The sequence below is a fragment of the Agelaius phoeniceus genome, chromosome 1, assembly GCF_051311805.1.
Source record: "Agelaius phoeniceus isolate bAgePho1 chromosome 1, bAgePho1.hap1, whole genome shotgun sequence".
NCBI classification, from domain to species: domain Eukaryota; kingdom Metazoa; phylum Chordata; class Aves; order Passeriformes; family Icteridae; genus Agelaius; species Agelaius phoeniceus.
The window spans coordinates 75,894,976-75,914,554 of NC_135265.1; the positions used below are offsets into that span (position 1 = coordinate 75,894,976).

General features: G+C 35.3%; 1 protein-coding gene across 3 annotated transcripts in view; it reads left to right on the plus strand.

The window, feature by feature from the left end:
• Positions 1-19,579, plus strand: part of LOC129121741 (cadherin-10) — a 93,244-nt gene that overhangs the window by 39,732 nt on the left and 33,933 nt on the right. The gene's annotated exons all lie outside the window — the stretch shown is intronic.

Below are 19,579 nucleotides of genomic sequence, written 5' to 3' on the forward strand. Positions count from 1 at the left end.
ATTTACATGGTTTTGAACTTGAAAAATACCACAGTGATATACTGACTTTTTGAAAATCATTGAATCACAGAGCAGCTAAGATTTTAAGGCATGTTTGGAAATCAACTAGTTCAAACCCCATGCTCAAAGCAGAGTAAGCTTGATTTTTCTCATGGCTTTGTCCTGTCAGATTTTAAATAGCTGCAAAGGTAGAGAGTTCACAGTCTCACCAGACAAACTATTCAAGTGTTTGACCATCCACTCAGTAAAAGATATGTTCCTATATTTAAAGGGAATTTCTTGTATATCACATTGTGCCTATTGTCTCTTGTCATGTCACTGAGCACCACTGAAAAGAGCAGGGCCTGTCTCCCTCACTTCTTCCCCACAAGTATTTATATACATTAATAAAGTCTGTGCTGAGCCTTCTCTTCTCCAGGCTGAGCAATCTCAGCTCTTCTCGTATGAAAAATGCCCTAATCCCCTACTCAACTTTCTGGCTACTTCTTGGACTCCATTCCAGTGGTTCTGTACCTCTCTTCACATGGGGAACCCAGACCTTGACACAGAAGTACAGATTTATCTCACCAAGGCAGAGGAGAGAGTAACAATCATCTCTCTTGATCTCCAAGTGATCTCTTCCAAATGGAGCCCAGGGTGCTGATGACCTTTGCTGCAAGGGCACATTTCTGGCTCCTGGTCAGCTTGCTGTTCAAGGTCACTCTGCAAAACTCCTATCCAGCCAGCTGGGCCCCAGCATGTACTGGTGTATGGGAGCATTATATTATAAAATATTTCTTGGAAGAATTAAGGATACTGGAGGATTTATGAAAAGAAATGCTTATTAAAACTTATGAAGTTTAAACACTAAGTAAAAATTTAAGAGTTCAGGCTTATGAATGTAAGTAATTTTTTATTTGTTGCCTTGAGTCTGTAAAATTAGCACTAGCATTTAAATACTGCAGCCATTTCCAAAGCATGTTGAGTCTTGTAAATAGTCCCTATATTTATTTCATCCAGTTCTCAAGTTTAAAGTCATGACTACCAAGTTTTCTTAAGCAAGTAGGCCAGTTCCTCAGTCTGGGTCAGGTAGATAGTTTATGAAAATTGACCTTACCCACAAAATAAGAAGGGTCACTGTATCAAAACGTTTACTATTGTATTGAAAGTATATTGCTTACAACTATTTTGATAGGTAGGTGACAAGAAATGCCACTTTCCTGTTAATTTCTCTGCAGCATGTTTAGAGATGGTGTTTGGAAGTTTTGGGAGATAATAAGAGAACTCAATGATTCATGGTCAAGGACTATGAGAGAATTTTTGTACAATGCCAGTGGACAAATCAGCAGAACTTCCAAAGCTGATTCATCTGGGTTTATGGTTTACATCTTTTGCTTTCTGATCTCGTGACTGATATATTTTTTCTTGTTTCATAACCTGCATCTAAATATCTGTCAGGGAAACTTCATAACTGGTGAATATGAAACAATTGTCTGCAATTCACAATGCAATTTATGCACTCATTTATTCACTGTTTGGGTCATCTTGAGAATGTTCAACTACAATAATATGATGGAAATGGGGTTCACTGAATTAAGGGGATACAAAATCCCATAACTACTGAAGCATGCCTTCATTAATCTGTGTGGAATGGTGGCAGAGTACATATTGGCTGGTTATGGACATTCCCAGGTTTCTTTAGATTAGGATTTATTATTATCACAAGTAAGAGGATGGTCATCCTTTCCTTCGTGTAACACAGAGCATCCTTAGAACAGAAATCAAAATTATGTAAGTGATTTTTGTATATGCAGAACCTCAAATAATGATTCCAGCTGTATTTCTACTAAAGGTTGAAGTCACAAAGAAGAGCCATGTGGAAAAACAAACCTCTCCCTCTCTCTCTCTCTCTACATATATATATATATAATATAATTTGTCTTTGAGGTATCTTTAAAAAAAAAAAGAAGAAAATCTGAAGAAATTTAGAAGAAATTTCTTACTAGAAGAAAATCTGAGTAAAAGTCATCCTCCCATTTTAATTAAACAATGCAGGAATGTTCTAAAAGAAGTGTAAACCTCATGTCAGAAAACCCCTTCATTAATATTATGGAAAGTTGATTCATAATTTTTATTTCTTTTCTTAGTATACAGTTTCAAGGCCCATTTATTGTTTTTCAAATTAAGTGCTGAAATTATAAAATATTATGCATTTTCAAACCTGTTCTGAAAAACTTCAGTTTACTTTGAGTATATCCAGAAAAAAAAAGCTTTTAAAACAAAACTTTTATTTTCTAGTAGTTGTCATCTAAAGGAAGCACTATGTACCAGCAATATCTTAGTACAGGATCACTCAAAAATAAATTTACAAGTAAATTCTTTATCCATATTAAAGTTCATTTCCCCTCTTATTATCTCAACAGATCTTGTCAATTGTTTATTTTTGCAGATATTCTCCCAATTTAGATTTCTGAGATAAATATTGACTTTTTCTGGCAATTTCCATTAGAGTTGTTTTATTGCATAAACAATCCACTGACACAAATATTTCAGCACTTTGAGAGACTGAAGTTCTTAGTAACACTGCAGTGCCTTTTAGTATCTCAAGGGATAATTTATCATATATTTGCACATAAATGTATATAACATTTGTGTGTGTCATATTAGAACTGTTACCAGAAAGGATTATCCTGGCAGTATTCACTTTCACATGCTTGTAATGTAGTCATTATCTTTGATGGTGTAAAGAGCAGAACATGTCAGCCTCACTTAGTTCCTTTCACTTAGAGAATCCCAACCCAGACATGTTTCTGAGGGAAAGACTTAGTAAGCTGTGTGTGCATGACACATTTTCAGGAGCAGCAGTTATAGTTTCAGTAACTATCCATTGACACTGTGGATGATGTGCCACATAACAGTCAGGGAGACATAAGGCAGTGAAGCCTCAGATGTTGCTTGTATTTTTGTTTCTGATGAAGTAGCTATCAAAAGTACTGGTTTGAAGAGGGTAGCATAAAATATCATGTTTTGATTTCAAAGAATTCATCATCAGGTGTGACACATATAATAAATGGTCCCAATGAAGTGATGTTATTGTAGTGGTAAGGTGAAGACTTACCAAGCCCTTTTAAAAATCTCTGCATTTTGATTTCTGAAGAGGGTTTCTACCATAGTTCTTTCTTTTTTGAAGACCTTTGCTGCTATGAGAGACTGAAGAGAAGGGTTTTGAATTCCAAGTGCTAATGTGCAGGCTTAATATTTGGTGTGAAGCTCTGACTGAGAAATATAAAATGCCTTTTCTTTCAGGTGATGGTAATCAGCTCTGTGGCACTGAAGTTCTGTAGAGGCTGAATTTTCAGCTAGAGCAGATTCTCATGACAGAGATCAATAAAAAAGAATGGAAAGGGTTGGAAGATATTCTACAAACTGAATAAATGAATAGTGATCTGTCAAGGTGAAAGAGGGCAGCTAGTCCTTTAACAGTTTCCACGTGAGGTGGTTTTGGTACAATTCCACATGAAGCAAAGCCCAAGTTATTCACAGCTGTGTATCTTCAAAACCCTTATCTTATTAAAGATACTGCACTGTGATGGAATTGATATTTGAGACACAAGAACATTTATAAATTTATTTCTTTCTCAGCAAGACTTAAAATACAGAATGTGAAGAGGGTTATTTAAGGCACCAATTCATCTCAAGTCTATGAAAGATTGCTTTTGGGGGTACATGTGTGGCCTAGAAATTTATGAACAGGTCAACAGTGTCAGAGTGTGATATTGTTTTCCCATAATATCAGAGACATCAAAAGCTTCCTGTAGGATTGTCCTGAAGGCTGATTGATTCTCAGTGAGTCTGGGAAAGGTTCATTCTCAAAGTCTGTTGAGTCTTAGTTTAGTGGGAGTTATGACTATAACTGCTTAGATTCATCACTTACTCTAAATCGTTTAGTGTGTAGAGGGTTGATATTTTCTGTTTGCAGAAGGATTATTCCATTGGAAACCTCAGTGTATGCTGGAGGCTCTGATTTCTTGCTTCAGGAAACAGCAGCAAAAGGTGCTGGTGGCAAAGAGCTATCCAGGCTGAATACTAAGGTTTTATTTTCATAAATAATGAATTGTTTGTTAGCTACTGTTCTGGATGTACCCCTACAATACAGTGGGTTTTGTTGGATGATACAGAATGCAATGGGCAACTGTTGAAGAATGCGAAGGCTTTGTATTGTTTACAAGTCTTTTAGTGATGACCAAAAGAGCCACAGTTTTTGTGCGCCTGAATTTGAAGCCAGATATATTTGTTCAAAGACTGTGGCTTCACAGCCTTGGACAGATGTCTGTGTGTGTAACTTTCTTTAAAGTGTTGTCTGCTTAGAAGAAAAGAGAGGTTAAGTCACCTGAGTAGGGCATACTGAGGGCATACTTCCTTACCCACTGCTTAAGGAGACGATTCCCAGTGTCCAAATTATCTGATTATATTTTTGCTCAGATGTGTCCCACACTTTAAATGAAAGACCTAAGTGGGCACTCCCAGTTCCTTTCTTTTGAGCCAGTGAGTTTTTTAAGTTGATGGGTCATGATGTCCCCCTGGCCAGAATGACCTTTTACCTAATGAGAGCTGATTCAGCACAGTTGCTTCTTTGGCTTTCCTTGTAGTCCATAAATTCTGTATTCTTTGTGTCCAATATCAGTGATGTGTTCTTCTCCTGCAGTTTTTTTTTAACCTCCCCCTGCATCTGGGGAAACACCCAGAAAATAGTATGACCTTTATCTTATCCCAAGTTCCTGCTATGGGGCCTTCTCTTATAGTTCAAGTTCTGGGTATCCATGGAAGGATGTTTGGGTGGGCCTAGGTGTTCATTAGTGGTCGCAGATGCCATCTGTCCCATAACTTGGGGTGGTCTTTGTTTGACCAGTGATATATGTACAAGCAGTTGCTTCCTTACACAGTTTGCCATAGGACGAATTTTTGCCCGGATGCATTAACCAGGATGAGCTAACCAGACCTCACCTCTGTGAGGCCTGGGATTCATGCCATTCTGCTGCTCCATTCTGTTCTTATCTCATGGCACAGTCCTTCTGTGGGATGAGCAGTGTTCAAGACAGGCAACTGTGCTCTTCAACTCCTTGCAATTCCAAAAAGAGAAACAAAGCAAAATACATAGAAAAAGAACAGTAAGACACTAAATTGCTCAGGTAGACATATCTATATCTCAGGTAGACACGTGTTTATGTGCTTTTATTCAATGGCTTGAAGTTAAACATGAAGCATAGTAGAGGACCTCTTTCACTTCCGTGGGTTGTTTTGAGGCATACTTTGCATAGTTTTAAAGGTCATGATAACTGAAGGAGTTACAGTCAAAGAAGTGGGATATCATCTGTAAAATTATATTTGCTCAACTTTCAAGCAAATACTAATTTTATAATCTGTTCTTATATCTCTTTGGCCTCTATAGGACCCTAAGTATTTTACTTACCAAGTTTAACAATTTCAATGGTCTTGGAATCTGAATAGATCTTTACAAAAAACAAGGTGGTTTTATTTTTTTCCCCTCTTAAGGAAAACTAACTAAAACTGAATGTAGGAGGTGCAAAGTAGAGGAAGATACTAATGGAAATTTCAAGTTCTACTGAACAAAGTTATGAATCAATTGAAAATAAAATGAACTTAATTGTTCTTCCTGACCAAAATGACCCTTTGCAGGCAATTTAAAGCTTTCTGTTTCAAGCACAGCTTTTGCATGCTAAAACTGGTATGTTGAACTTTCGAGGTAAAGCACTAAAAGGTATTTCTTGTTTGCTGTCATATGTCTGGAGCAGTGTTTTACCGTTCCCTGAGGGGCTCAGCCTGCCCTGCGCTGCAGCCGCTGGCACAGCCTGGCGCCGGGCGGGGCAGCTCCGGCACAGCCCCGGCTCCGTGCAGGGAATGCAGGGCAGGGCCCCCAGTGCTGCTCCTGCCACTGAGCGGGCACCTGCCCTATACATGATAACACGCCTAGCTCACGTATATTAACGCAGCTTTTTATTATTTCCTTGTCCATCTGTCAATAGTCCTCAGTATTGCAGAATTACATGCTTTGTTCATACTTAATCTGCCATGAGTGCTTCACAAATACCACTTTCCAAACAGTGTGGGTATTTCACTTCATGTATTTCCAAGTCCATCCATCTAATTGCTTTCAAGTGTTTTACCCTTATGTAAATACTTTGCAAGTCTACTTATAAACTAATGCAAATATGAGTAGGGACAAGTAGCTGAATATTTTTTCCTCCTCTTCTGTCAAGTAAATGGAAGCTACTTGTCTAATGTTATTGAGTGCTTAGAGGTGGCATGATAAATGCAAAACACTGGGAATGTATGAATCATAGAACCACAGAATCTCCTGAGCTGGAAAGGGCCCACAAGCATTGAGTTCAACTCCTGGCCCTGCACAGAACCCCAAGAATCACACCATGTGCCTGAGAGCATTGTCCAGTGTTTCTTGAATTCTGGCAGGCTAGCTTTACCTAAATGATTTAATGAAAACTATCTAGTTTGATACAAGAGTGAATAATATTATTTGACTTCTCCATTTTTCTTTTGCACATTGATACTTGAGTCCAAACCATTTATCAATCTGATGAGAACTGGTAAATGAGCCTGAGGAGTCAATACAGTTCTGCTAGTCATGGAGGTAGGTTTCCTGAAACTGCTTTTCTCAGTATCTGAGAAAAGTATTTTTAAATGGTAGATTTTAAATTTATTCTAGTAATCCCAGTAGCAGTAATCTGCCACTTTGAAAATAATTTATAAAATAAATAATTCTCATCTGTGTGAGCACAAAGTGAAATAACATCTAGCAGTGGTCAGGAATATTTAGAAGGAAGATAGTCTTAAATTACGGGCATACTTCCAGCAGGTGTAAAATCACCAATAGGATACATTTCACTGCCTTTATGAAGAACACCTATAGCTCTCTTGGGTGGTTTTCATTTAGAGTTTGTATCTGATTATGCATTGTACTTAACATCATACTTCAAAATAGTATAAGAAACTGAGAAATAGTTTAATCTGAACTCTCCAGTTCCTTTCAGTTCAATTTATCTTTCAGTTTTAGAATTTTATCTGCTTGTCACAAAAAAAGATAGTCCAAAAGGGAAAGAACTGATAAATCTGAAATGATTTATATTCAAAGCCACAACTCAGGAAAAGCAGAGTCTGCTTCATCACAGTACATTCATTCACTCAAGGAATTAAAAACCATAATATAAAAGAGAGCATTACAAATTTTTGACCTATACCTTATTTGAAATTATAAATGTGTAAATAGCCAATAGTTACAGCAGCAGTTTAAAGGCTGATTCTCCTTAGGGGCTTTTTTTTTTCCTTCTCTTGCTTTTTTTTTTGTTAAATCAGATGCAGATGACCTTTTAAATATCCTGTATACACAGATAGCAAGGAAGATCTGGGAGTAATACTGTGGAAAAATTGGTGACTTGCAACAAAATACCCATGAGGGAGAGAGTTCTAAGAAGTTAAAAGTTGATGTTTACCCTTTTAAAATGTCTTCCTGCTAGAAGGTTTTCCTTATATCTATGAGTGGTTTTGTCTTTGAAGATAATTAAAATAAGCTGAAGCAAAAAGACTGTAATGGTAGGTTCTTCCAAAGTTTCTAATACCTTTTGTTTTGAGGCAGGAAGTATCTGAAGTCCCAGAAGATAGAGTAGGATTTGCTTGCAGGAGTAAACAAATATCATTGTCCAACTCACCAGCGTTACTTTCTCAAAGAGTTATTTCTGATTCCTGAGTTTTTTCAATAGCTATTTACTTCAGAGCGTTAAAGGAGGACAGGACCAGTGAGGGAAAAAATTACCCTTTAATTTTACAATATTTTGGTCTGTAGTAATTTTAAATATATAACCCTAGATGAGTTCCTAATCTTTTCAAGCCTGAGAACAGAAGCTGTCTTGTTTTTGTTTCAAAGATTGAATTCACAGACCACCCAAATTCTTGACAGGCAGGTACAAAGGTACCTTACACATCTGAACACATGTCAGAACTTAGAAAATTATTAGTGAATAGTTAGGAGGCTTGGTATCATAAAAGGCATTCATAAACAGATTTATGCAAAGAGCTAGGTGGAAAATATGTGCTGAACAACGAAAGATAATGTTCTGGGATACTCATGGTATTGTAGTTTTTAAAAGTAAGAAGTTACAAAGATTGCTGCCTTCACTGTATACTTAGAGGACTGGGAATTAAAATTTGAGTGGGAAAAGAGTGCATACTTGCAAGAACATGGAACAGCTGAAGAAAACCTAGGTGCTCAGCAGCAATTCTGATCATCTCTCCTGTTCCCTTATCAACCATGTAGAAAAGCCTTGCTTCTTCATATTGGCTATGCCTTTCTTCTTTTTCATAGATCTCTGGTCCAAAGTCCAGTTATGCTACCTGGATTTAAAATTATTGTCTTACACACAATGCAAACCTATACCAAATTAACTTTTTTGGTGATATTTTTATTTAGGCAGTAGTGTAGATGCTCTCCCTGCCTCTGAAATTGTATTCCTTCAGTCCTGCCTTTCCTTTCAACTTGCCTAAATATGTGGATCAAAGCAGTTGTGGGGGAAGACATAAGCAAATTAGGCTTACTCTTGGTGTAAAGTTAGGAGTAATCATACTGTCTTTCACTGCCAGTGTTTTGGTAATCTGAGGTTTTTTTCAGGTTCCCGTTGGATTGTTGGTTTGGTTTTTTTGTGGGTTTTTTTTTTTGGTTGAGAATGTTTGTACTTTCTTAATAATTCTCAAGCAAATGACACTTATTAACACAACAGGAAACAGAGATTGATATGATGATTTGGAATATTTCTGGGTGAAACTGGTGGCAAAAAGAAGCACAAAGACAAACAGAAACCCACAAAAAAACCTACTTTGTAGAAAAGTTTGGAAGACTGCATGATGCATTAGAGATGATAGTATGGGATACTTTTTCTCTTCCACACTCAGGAACAGCTGAGAAAAGATGCAACTAGTCTTTCTGTCCATTTGGTTTAGAAGCTCGTTTATGTTACAAAAGTGCTTTTCTTGGTTTTATTCCTAAAATGTTTTAATAGTTTTCTTGGTAATTATATGCAATTTAGAAGTACATATGTTACAATATAGGAATTAATAGAATAAATTACACTTAATATGCAGAAACATGAAGTAGTAGTACAGATTTCTTCTTTCTATATTAAGAACTCCATCTTCTAATGACAGCATTTGCATATCCATTTTGATGTATGACATTTGCTGTGAAGTATGCATAAATTCAAATTTCTGAGTCTCCATGCTGATGATTGTAAATTCCATTAGAAATGATATCTTTAGGAATTTGAAATATTTAAGAAATATTATCTTAGAGTGAATGTAATAATTAAAAACTATTAGTACCTAGGCAATCTTGGATAGAAATTATCTATCTTAATACCAAATTATTAAAATGACATTGATATTTTAAGTTTTGGCAGTGAGAAGATTGATTAATGCAACTCTGTTGCAACAGTGAGAGGTGAAGTAAATGGGGGGAGAAAAAGAGGGTTCTATTTTTTAAATTTTGTTTTAACGAGTAGGAATTTAAAGAAATGCCATGAAAATCCATTTTGAGGCAGGAAACTGGAAAGAGAGTAAGGCAGTGTTCCAAGCCATGTTACTAAAATTTAAGAAAAGTTTTAATGATGTGAAAGTACTTGTAAAAAGTAAAATTAATGAGGCAAGTAGAATATGTGAGCTTCAGGAGAGGCCACTTGGGTGCAGCCATACAGCAAATAAATACATATATGAGGAGACAGAAAAAAACATAACTTCTGTTAATTTATTTAAGTTTTTAAAATTTAAATCTTTTACAGAACGCTCTTGTACTTTTAAAATACCTGTCCCTTGTGAGAACTACTATGCAGAAATATAGACACAATTTTACACATTTTTGCTACTGAAGATGTCATAGAGGACTTAGAAATACCTCTAGCAATCAGCAGAATGTCTTAGGTCATTCAAAAAGGATAATGAGACTGCTATATAAATAATACAGTTGGAAAATGAGGAAACTGCTTAATTACCTATTTAGTTAGGTCAGGTTATGTGACAGACCATTCTCTATGTGTCAGGAGTGGCATGTTGTCTACGAAAAGCCAAGTAAAATAAATGGAATAGCTAGAGGACTGCTGATGGCTGTGACACTGGAAAGAGCTGCACAGGATTAATCAAGGCTTGTCATTTAAGAATAATGGAAGAGATTTCAGTAATATTGATGTATTTCCTAGGAAAGGATAATGACATGCTATAGAAAACAAAGTCATTAAAGGAATAAGGAATACTATTTCAAGTGCCATGTAAAAGTCTCTGTATCATAAAAGAGAATTAAGTTTTCTAGGGATAGTTTAGAATTCCTTTTACTATCGAAAGAAGAAAGTAGGAGAAAATAATACACAAGGCAAGAGCTAAAGCTTCATGGAAATGAACTAATTCTGAGGAAAAAAAAGAGAATGTAAAGGATTTCTTTTATTCTATAGACAAAACATAAAACCCCACATAAAGAGAATGAAAGACCAGCAGCATAACTAATATAGTGTACTTTATTTGTAATTAGGAAAAGGGAGATTAAGTAAAGGGTGCTTTTGATGTCTTACAAATGTCAGCAAATGTCACAGAAGCTTTATGGAAATACTGGCTAGGCCTATCAGCTGATTACCGGACTTCACATAAGTTAGAAAAAATTTTTCATCAGTGATGTAGTCCACAGAACACATTTTTGAAACCAGCAATTAACATTGCAAGGAAGAATAATTACTATAGAATACAGTTTTTAATTTCTATCACTCAAGATCACGATGGGCTTTTTGTCCCCAGTAAAAGTATTTCAGGAATAGAGTTCACTGGGGCTGATGGTGCTGTCCTTTTGTATACACCATAACATGCAATTCTCTGTTATGATTTGTGCCAAGATTTACACCCGAATCTGGTTATTTTGGTACTTTGCACTCTGATAGTGGAATAAAATATGCTGCTTTGGTAGAAAAATTGTAATTAACTGTAATTATAGCTACGTACACAGCTAGTACGGCTAGTATTAATAGAAATGTGATTAAATTCAATTAAATTTAATTATGTGATTGTAATTCCCCACATAATTGGGGTGCCTACAAGGTGTCTACAAGGAACCATTTTGGATAAGTCCCCAAACTGTCTCCAGGAACTTAGCATGCTAGGATTGCACTCTTAAATGCCTGTATGATAAAGCATGAGGTGTGGGTAATAAACACAATGAGTTAGAGGCCTGCATACAGCTGCTGTACCCTGATTTTGTTGGGAATATGGATATTTAGTGGAATGACTTGCTTGACTGAAGCGTTGAAATGGACAGATACAGACTCTTTAGGAAGGATGGGAAGGGAACACAAAGAGAGGGAGTTGCCCTGTATGTGACAGAGCAGCTAGAGCACATGAAGCTCTGCTTGGGGATGGGAGAGGAGCCAATGGGGAGTTTATGGATTAGGTTTAAAGGCAGGACAGGAAAAGGTGACGTTATAATGGGTGCTTGCTCTAGGCCACTTGACCAAGAAGAACAAGTAGATGAGGCTCTCTAGAAATCAATAGAAGTGGCCTCAGCCTTCACAGCAGGCCAAGAGGGAAGATCCTTCCTCTCTGCTCAACTCTGGGAAGGCCATGCCTGGAGTGCTGTGTCCAGTTCTAGGCATCCCAGAACGAGAGATGGACACCCTGGAGAGAGTACAGCAAAGGATGCTTAAGGCACTGGAGCATCTTACATATGAGGAAGGCTGAGAGAGAGCAGCTGTTTGTACCAGAGGAGAGAAGGCCCAGGGAGATCTTACCAATGTACACAAACACCTGAGGGGAGGGGACAAAGAGAACAGAGCCAGGCTCTTTCCTGAGATGCCCACTGACAGGACCAGAGGCAATGGGCACAAACCAGAAAGCAAGAGGTTCCTCTGAACATCAGGAAACACTTTTATCAGGAAACACTTTTGTCCTGTGAAGGTGATAGCACTGGAAAAACCATGCCAGAATGTAATTTTATGTAATGATTTAAATTACAACTTCTTTATTTAGTATTTAGCTGGTATGTACACAGGATTTTTCTTGAGAATAGTGTTCCCTAGAATAACAGATTTCATAATTTACTAAAAGAAGAGACAAACTTGATGGAAAAATAAAAATATGAGTTGCATTTAAGAGTTTATACATATTCCACCTCTTTTATATCACTGATCCTCATTTAATGCCTTACCTACCTGTTTAGGGTTATAAGATTTCTTTCCTGGATATATAGTCACACTGATTTCACTATGATATATATGAGGTCAGGATTGATACAGGACATCTTCATCTCTCATTTTTTAGTTTCTGTGATTAAAAATAGTATCAATTCAGACTCATCAGAAGTCTCCTGAAATGTATAAAAACATATGTCAGCTCTTTCCTTCTTTCTCTTCCCTTCCTTGGGATTGAATTTAACAATAATACTCAATTACTGTGGACAACACTGTTTTGGAGACTATTAAAATAGCTTTTATTCCATAATTTTGATATACAGTCTCCTCTTAAGTTGACATTTTCCACTTCCTGGGTTGACAGACATTGTTATTCATTTCTGTGTGATAAATACAGAGTATACATGAAAAGAAAAAACATATAATGGTAGAAAAACTTCAAAGCTCTTACCAATTGACATGTTACAATGATTTCAGATGGAAACAAAGACAATATTTCCAAAGACAATATTGTGTAATGTGTTTTTAAATGGCCTCCAGCAGTAGGAAAAATAAACCAAGCATCAATATTTTAAATTTTATTTTATTTTTAAAAATACAATACTTTATATGTATAGTGCAAATTATACATTAGGATACAAAAAACTAACTGTTTCAATGGTTATTTTGTTAATAACTAGGCTACTTTAGGAAAACATATATGAACATATATATATAATAAAATAATTCTTGTTTACAAATAACCCCAAACCTACAATTGGTTCTTACAACCACTCTTTTGTGATTAATGCAGAGAGCATAGGAATAAGTGGCAACTTTTCCTTTAAAAAACCCTCAACCTAAACAGACAAACCCCTACGTTTTAAAATACATGAAGCTATTGTGAATTCAGTCAAATAAAAATATGTGCTGACTTAGTGTATTTGCCTTCCTAGACTGTTCCTTGGTGGAATAGAGAGATTGTTCTGGAAGCTGATTATTCCTTTATACAATATTTAGTACCAAATTTTTTTTAGGCAAAAAACATAGCACATAAAACCCATGGATGTTAAAAAGACCCTTCAACCAAATCTCAGATATTTTTTTATTCTGAGACCACAGGACAGAGACTACTCGTAGAAGTAGGAATGTAGGCTTGTGCCGTATTGATTTCAGTAGGAGGAGAGCCAAACCATGTTTCTTTTTTCAGTCCAGTGTTTTAATGAATGGGGACCTGGACAACTGCCACGGGTCAGGACTTTTTTCTTCTCTTTAACACAAGAATTACTTTCTGCTTACTCATACCCATGTATTGGAGGAGCCAGGAAATAAGGGCACTTCAGGTCTACTGGCAATTCTTTCTGTCTTTACCTAATGTACAGATTTTATTTATTACATGAAAATTGGAAGACAATATGCATATTGGCTTATGTAAGAACTTTTTGGTGTATGAAATTCAATTAGTCTTTCATCTTAGCTCAATGATTGTGTGTCTTCTGGAGTGGAAGCTACGACAACCTAATGAAGCTGAAACTTTCTTGTTCTAACTCTCTGAACATCAGATAAAGATCTCTCCTCCTTGAGGAGGGAGATTGGGTATTGGCATATTGACTTAGTGCATCTATGAAAGACCTTTTGCTGCTGCTCATATGATGTGTCTTAAAAAAAAAAAATCCAGCATTTCTCACCTGCAATCCTAGAATATTTTGTCAGTGACAAGACTATTTACCTTCTCCGGGCTTGACTCTTCCCTTTAAAATAATCTACAGTAAGAGGAAAAAGATACAAATGTAGTGATGAAAAAATGTGTTTGGTGTATGGTTATTTTCTGGGAAGTGAGAATCTTCAAGATTCTATAAGTAATGAAAATTGTAGGGAGATGTGAAAATTATATTCTATCTATGTGATGGTATTTCACTCAGGGATGTGGAAAGAAATGCTAAAAAAGTATAATAATTTTAATTTATGTCTTACCATTTTAAAACATTGTTAAGAACAAACAAATATTTTGAACGTCAAGGAACTATTGTGCAATTTATCAATAAAAAATAGTGGAAAATATTTTTCTCTTTCCTTTTGATAATGAATCAAGTTAAGCAAATACAGTCTGAAAATAGTCTGCATTGCAGACTGGAGTTTTTAATTTCTGTTTCTTGCAAAAGAATTTCAGAGTACTTGTCATCTTACATTACTTGTTGCACTTCCAGTTTAGTTTGCTCATCCCTTATCTTTCCCAGTCTCACAAAGCATTTTTTTTTAAAATCTTTTTCCTTTCTGCCTGTCTCCTCTTAAATAACATACAATAGCACAGTCCTGGCAAACTGACAGTATAACTGAGTGAGAAAATTTAATGCGTGACATGTCTGAATAAAACTAAGTGAAAATTACAGAATCGCTGAAAAGAGTTGCTTAAAATGTTACCTTTTGGATACATTTAAATAAGTGAACGTCTTGGGTGAGTAAATGTGTCTGAAAGCCATTGACTGTTACATCTGTCAACTGTGAGAATACCACACGGGATATGAGCTGGTCTGAAAATCTTGGACAGTAAATGCAGCTACTGTTAAACAACTGCATCATTTAATAGTTCAGTTCATGATGATTAAAATAAATATCTCCATTGTGGGAATTTTGTATCAATTATTTTCTGCTGACTTCATGTCAAATCTTCCCACTGTTGTGATTATGTTTAGAGACACAATCATTCTTATTCAACTAAGTATCCAGTCAAGTTGCTAATATTAAGTGTGCACTAGAACAATGAATGAAATGGCAGATGCTTCTATGGTGTATTCTGGCTTCACATTGCTAATATAATTACTTACAAAAAAGCTAATAGGTTACAATTTGCCCTGAAACTTAGAATTAGGAGATGCTCTGGACTTATTTGTATAAAATCTAAAAGACAGACTAATTCAAGAGTGTACTGAGGTCTCATTGTTCCTGTGATGCTAGAATTAAATTGAAATATTGACACATTGCCGAAGAAAGTAGAAAAAAAAAGTTGCATTATATAATTAAAAATGACTGCTATGAAGTAAGAGATTAAGAGTCCATTTAGTAAGTTAATAATAAAATAGTCTGTCAGTTTGCAAAGACTACAAAAACTTTAAACTGTTTTGGAAGGTGTCCTATACATTATAGTATATTAAATTAAGATTAAAAATAACTTGAACTGCATTAATGCCTACAGTAAATTTTCTAACTAGAGGGAGGTTTCTTAATGCACTCATATCTGGTGTCTAGTTATTTGAATACCAATCACTGAAAAATCATAGAGAGAGTTCTGAATCAGAAATTCAAATAGAAATATGTGTGACAAATCCTGAAGTCTATCTCTCATTGTCATAAATCATTTTGAATTCCAGAAGTAGCTTGTATGATAAAATAGATCTGACTAGCCCAATCTTCTCTCTGATTTTTACAGTAGCATCTTTTTGCTTTTTGGTGAAAATAGGAATAACAATTTGTATGCTATTACAAAAAAAGTCCACCTACTTTATACTCATTTTGGGAGATTTCAGAATTGCGTGGATTTCATAGGGGAAGATGGGGAGAAATCCCAAAATCCTGAGTGGACAGGTTTGATTTGAATCATTGTATGCTAATTAACATGGATTTCCTCTGTTGTAATTTTTGAAGCAAAATTATTATGTTGTTCAACTAAAGTCTTCTGAAAGTATTTTTAGAAATACAAATACAAATCTTTGTATTTTTACAAAGATCTTATGCAGATCTAAAAAGTTATTGAGCTGAATTTGATTGGGGCATCTTTTCATAAGCTCATTTTATTTATGGTTGCATTTACCCTAAAGAAGGATGTAATATGTTCATTAACCCTGTGTTTTTCCCACAAATGAATAAAAAGTAAACTTCTCGTAAAACCGGTTTTTGTGTCTGCCTTGGATTGCTAATTCAGTTTCACTTTTAAGTATTCACATAACAATCCATTTTGTGGCCCTCTGTAAATATTATCTTCCATTTAACAAGATCTTCCTTTTTTATTTATATGAAATCCTTCTGGATTAAAAAGGTTATTCAACTGATTTAGATAGAAGAGATGCAAAAATATCATAGTAATTGCAATTACTGTATAATGAAACAGGGCTATATAAAATAATACCAACTGATGTTCTGATTTCCTGTGAAGTGAGAAAAAATACACATAAAATACATATACCAGTGGAGCTGAAAAGGGAAACATTTCTGTAGAAGAACTGCAAGAAATTCAGGAGTTTGCAAAATATCAGTGACAGATATGAAAACAAAACCACATCTTCACAGCTGATCATTTTGTGCAATGAAATTGCTAAATGAAACAGATGTCTTTCCATTTCTCAGCTTGGCTGACATGAATCACAGATGCCCATTAGCTAAAATAACTATAGGAAACACTTTATGCTAAAAGTAGCAGAAAAATATTTCACAGAATATTTTTTTAGTACTTGAGTAAAATGAAAAAAACTCTGCAGCACTGATTAACAAAGTGTTTAGGCATTTCAGAGTTGGATAATGATTCACCATACAGGGTTGTGAAACACCTTGGGCAGACTTTAGTCACCTTGAATCCTCTATTAACATCTGGATTGAATTAAGAACTGAAAAAAACAAAATCAGAAGTATTCTCTTTTGTTGTTTAACTATACTACACATTTTCACCCCTTGAATTAAGTCTGGAAGACTTGTTCATTTTATCTATAGCTTTGTGTTTCCTGATCACTCAAAAAGACCTGAAAGGTTATTCTGAATTTGAAGTTTTTTCTACCATAACTCTGGACTCCTATGTATATACATATAATTTAAATTGGATTACCAAACTAAAGGCATTATTAATATTTTTTTAGTGAGCATAGTGTTACAGCTTAAAGTGTTCTTCTAACTATGTATGTTTGTATTCCTTTTATGTTACTGTGAGGTGCAACTCTGGGCTCCCTAGAAGTCTTTATGTGGTTGTCTCAAAGTCCTATATTCAGCTCTGTTTCCAGACTGTTGGCTAATATATGTGTGGGGAAAAACAGACAAACAAAAAGTCCCAAAACCACACAAACAAAAAAAACCACACACAAGTAGGAACTTGGAATTTGGCAGAGGTAATAGGTTAATGATTTTGTGGGCAAAAAAAAAAACATTTTTAAATCACCTCACTAAGGCTTAAACATGGCTACAGGAGAGGCAATGGAAAATCAACAATGATGGTACTTACATATTAGACAAATAACTGTGTTAAAAGATCTTTACACGCTAAATTGGATTTAAATATAGTTGTTCAAAAACTCCATATTTTGTAGTGCAGGGATTTTCTTAGTTTTCTGATTTAGTTTTCTTCACCATACTGTTCAGGCTTCAAGTGCCAGGCAATATTTTAAGGCACCAGAATATAATTATTGGATTGCTAAATTATTTTACAAGTTCCTGGCATGGTTTTGCTAAATATCACTCTCCAAAACAATTTACATGCATCATCCGTTTGGCCAGACACTCTTGCTGGGAATTGTTTGCATGGAGTTATTCTGTTCTGGAGATAATTTATTAGAATGGGTTTTGCCAGGCTGCCTAATGGTTTCTGAGTGAAAGGACAGGCACTGCAGCACCAATACACTATTGTAAACTTTTGCAAGAATTAGTAATACCAGACCTGGGCTTGGAAAGCATCTGGGAAAACTGCAATGTGCCCATTTAAGGATTCCACTCAAACAGAACCTTATTTTATATTTCTGTCACAGGTCTAAGGAAGAGCATGCTCTTACCGTACTCTTCATCATTCTGGTATGAAAATATTTCATAGAGTGGTCATGTTTCATAGAGTGGTCAAATATTTCAGCAGTGAGTTCCTAGGACCAAAATGTTTTTGGAGTGAAATTATATTCTAGGAAGACATGGAGAAGAAAACACTCAAGAACTACTTACACTAGATGACATTTTAAAATGGAACACAGCTTGGAAGATGCTGTCAAGTCCCTTAAAGAAGGGTGAAAGGGTTAATTGGAGGCATGAAAGGTCACAATTTTTGTGAGCCATCAGGGGAGAGATTAAAGCTCACTTTAAAAATTAATTCTTCAAAAGAGGTGTGAGAATGGCTTGCAACCTTCAGTTTGAAGTCATTAAGAGAAACAGAAGGAAAAGAAAGAAAAATATTTATTTGCAAAGGATTTTTCTTAACATCTACTTTCCTACTCTTTTGTGTTTGGTGGAGTTTCATATTTTTTATTTGTTGTAGAATGAAAAGAAACAGTAAGAAAACACTTTGTAAAGTAAACATGCACGTGTGTAGTGTAAGCAAAGTTTAATGGCTGTAAATACTTTCATGTAGAAAATCAAAGTTCAGAACATGATAGTATTCAAATTTCTACCATGAAGGCTTTGATCCAAGATGCCTGGTGAGTTCTGTCTGTTCCACATATATCAAGTCTGTGGGAAATATTCAGTGTTTGAGAATTTTTCACAACATCAAGTCTGTGGGAAATATTCAGTGTTTGAAAATTTTGCACAACCTGAAAGTCTACTGTTTGACTTTGGCTTATCCCACCAGTCCACTCTGTATGCTTGGTTTCAGCACAAAAGACAAGGAAAGACAAATTCGAAACCAGAATAATTAACTATTTCTATTCTTATACTTGAAACAGTTGCTATGGAAGACAACATGAGGGCATCACAGATGAAAAAGAGAAATATTTTCATGGCTGCAAAGCAAGGGGGGGTATTTATGCTATGCTACATGTATAACATTTTTCATTATCTGAAATGGAGGCTTAAATTAAAAAAAACTCTTCACATGACTAAATATAATCTTCCCATGGATTTAATCAGTGCTGCAATTATGTGTGCAAATAACTAGTTTTAGAAGGGAAAAAATGCACCTGTTCTTAAACTGGAATATTCTGCAATTTTTTGAGTGTGATTTAAAAGACATGTATTTGCACTTCAGTTTTGTAATAAGACCTTCTACTTTATTTGATCCTTCTGCTGAACTCAAAACTAAGTGTACTAAAAAGAATATATTTCATGGTGAAAATAAATCTGAGTGCCAGATTCTTTCAGTTAATTATGGAATCAATGAGATTGGAAGGACCTTTCCAACAAGGTGTTTAGAGAAATTATGCTAAATGTATCCAAAAGATCAAATGAGCCATCATCCACACAGGTGTGCTGAGCAACAAAGCATAATTGAATAATTTTCCATATAAAGGACTGCAAGTTATATATGTTAAGTTAAGCTTTATACAACTTAAATAATGGGTGTTAAATCAATACTGAATGCTTAATAAATTTGGGTGTTTTTCCTTTAGTCTATTTACATTAGTTGATAAAGTGCAAGTGAAAATGATTTAAAATTAAATATTCCCTGATTTGGGAGGAGTATAAATAATATGAAATGAAAT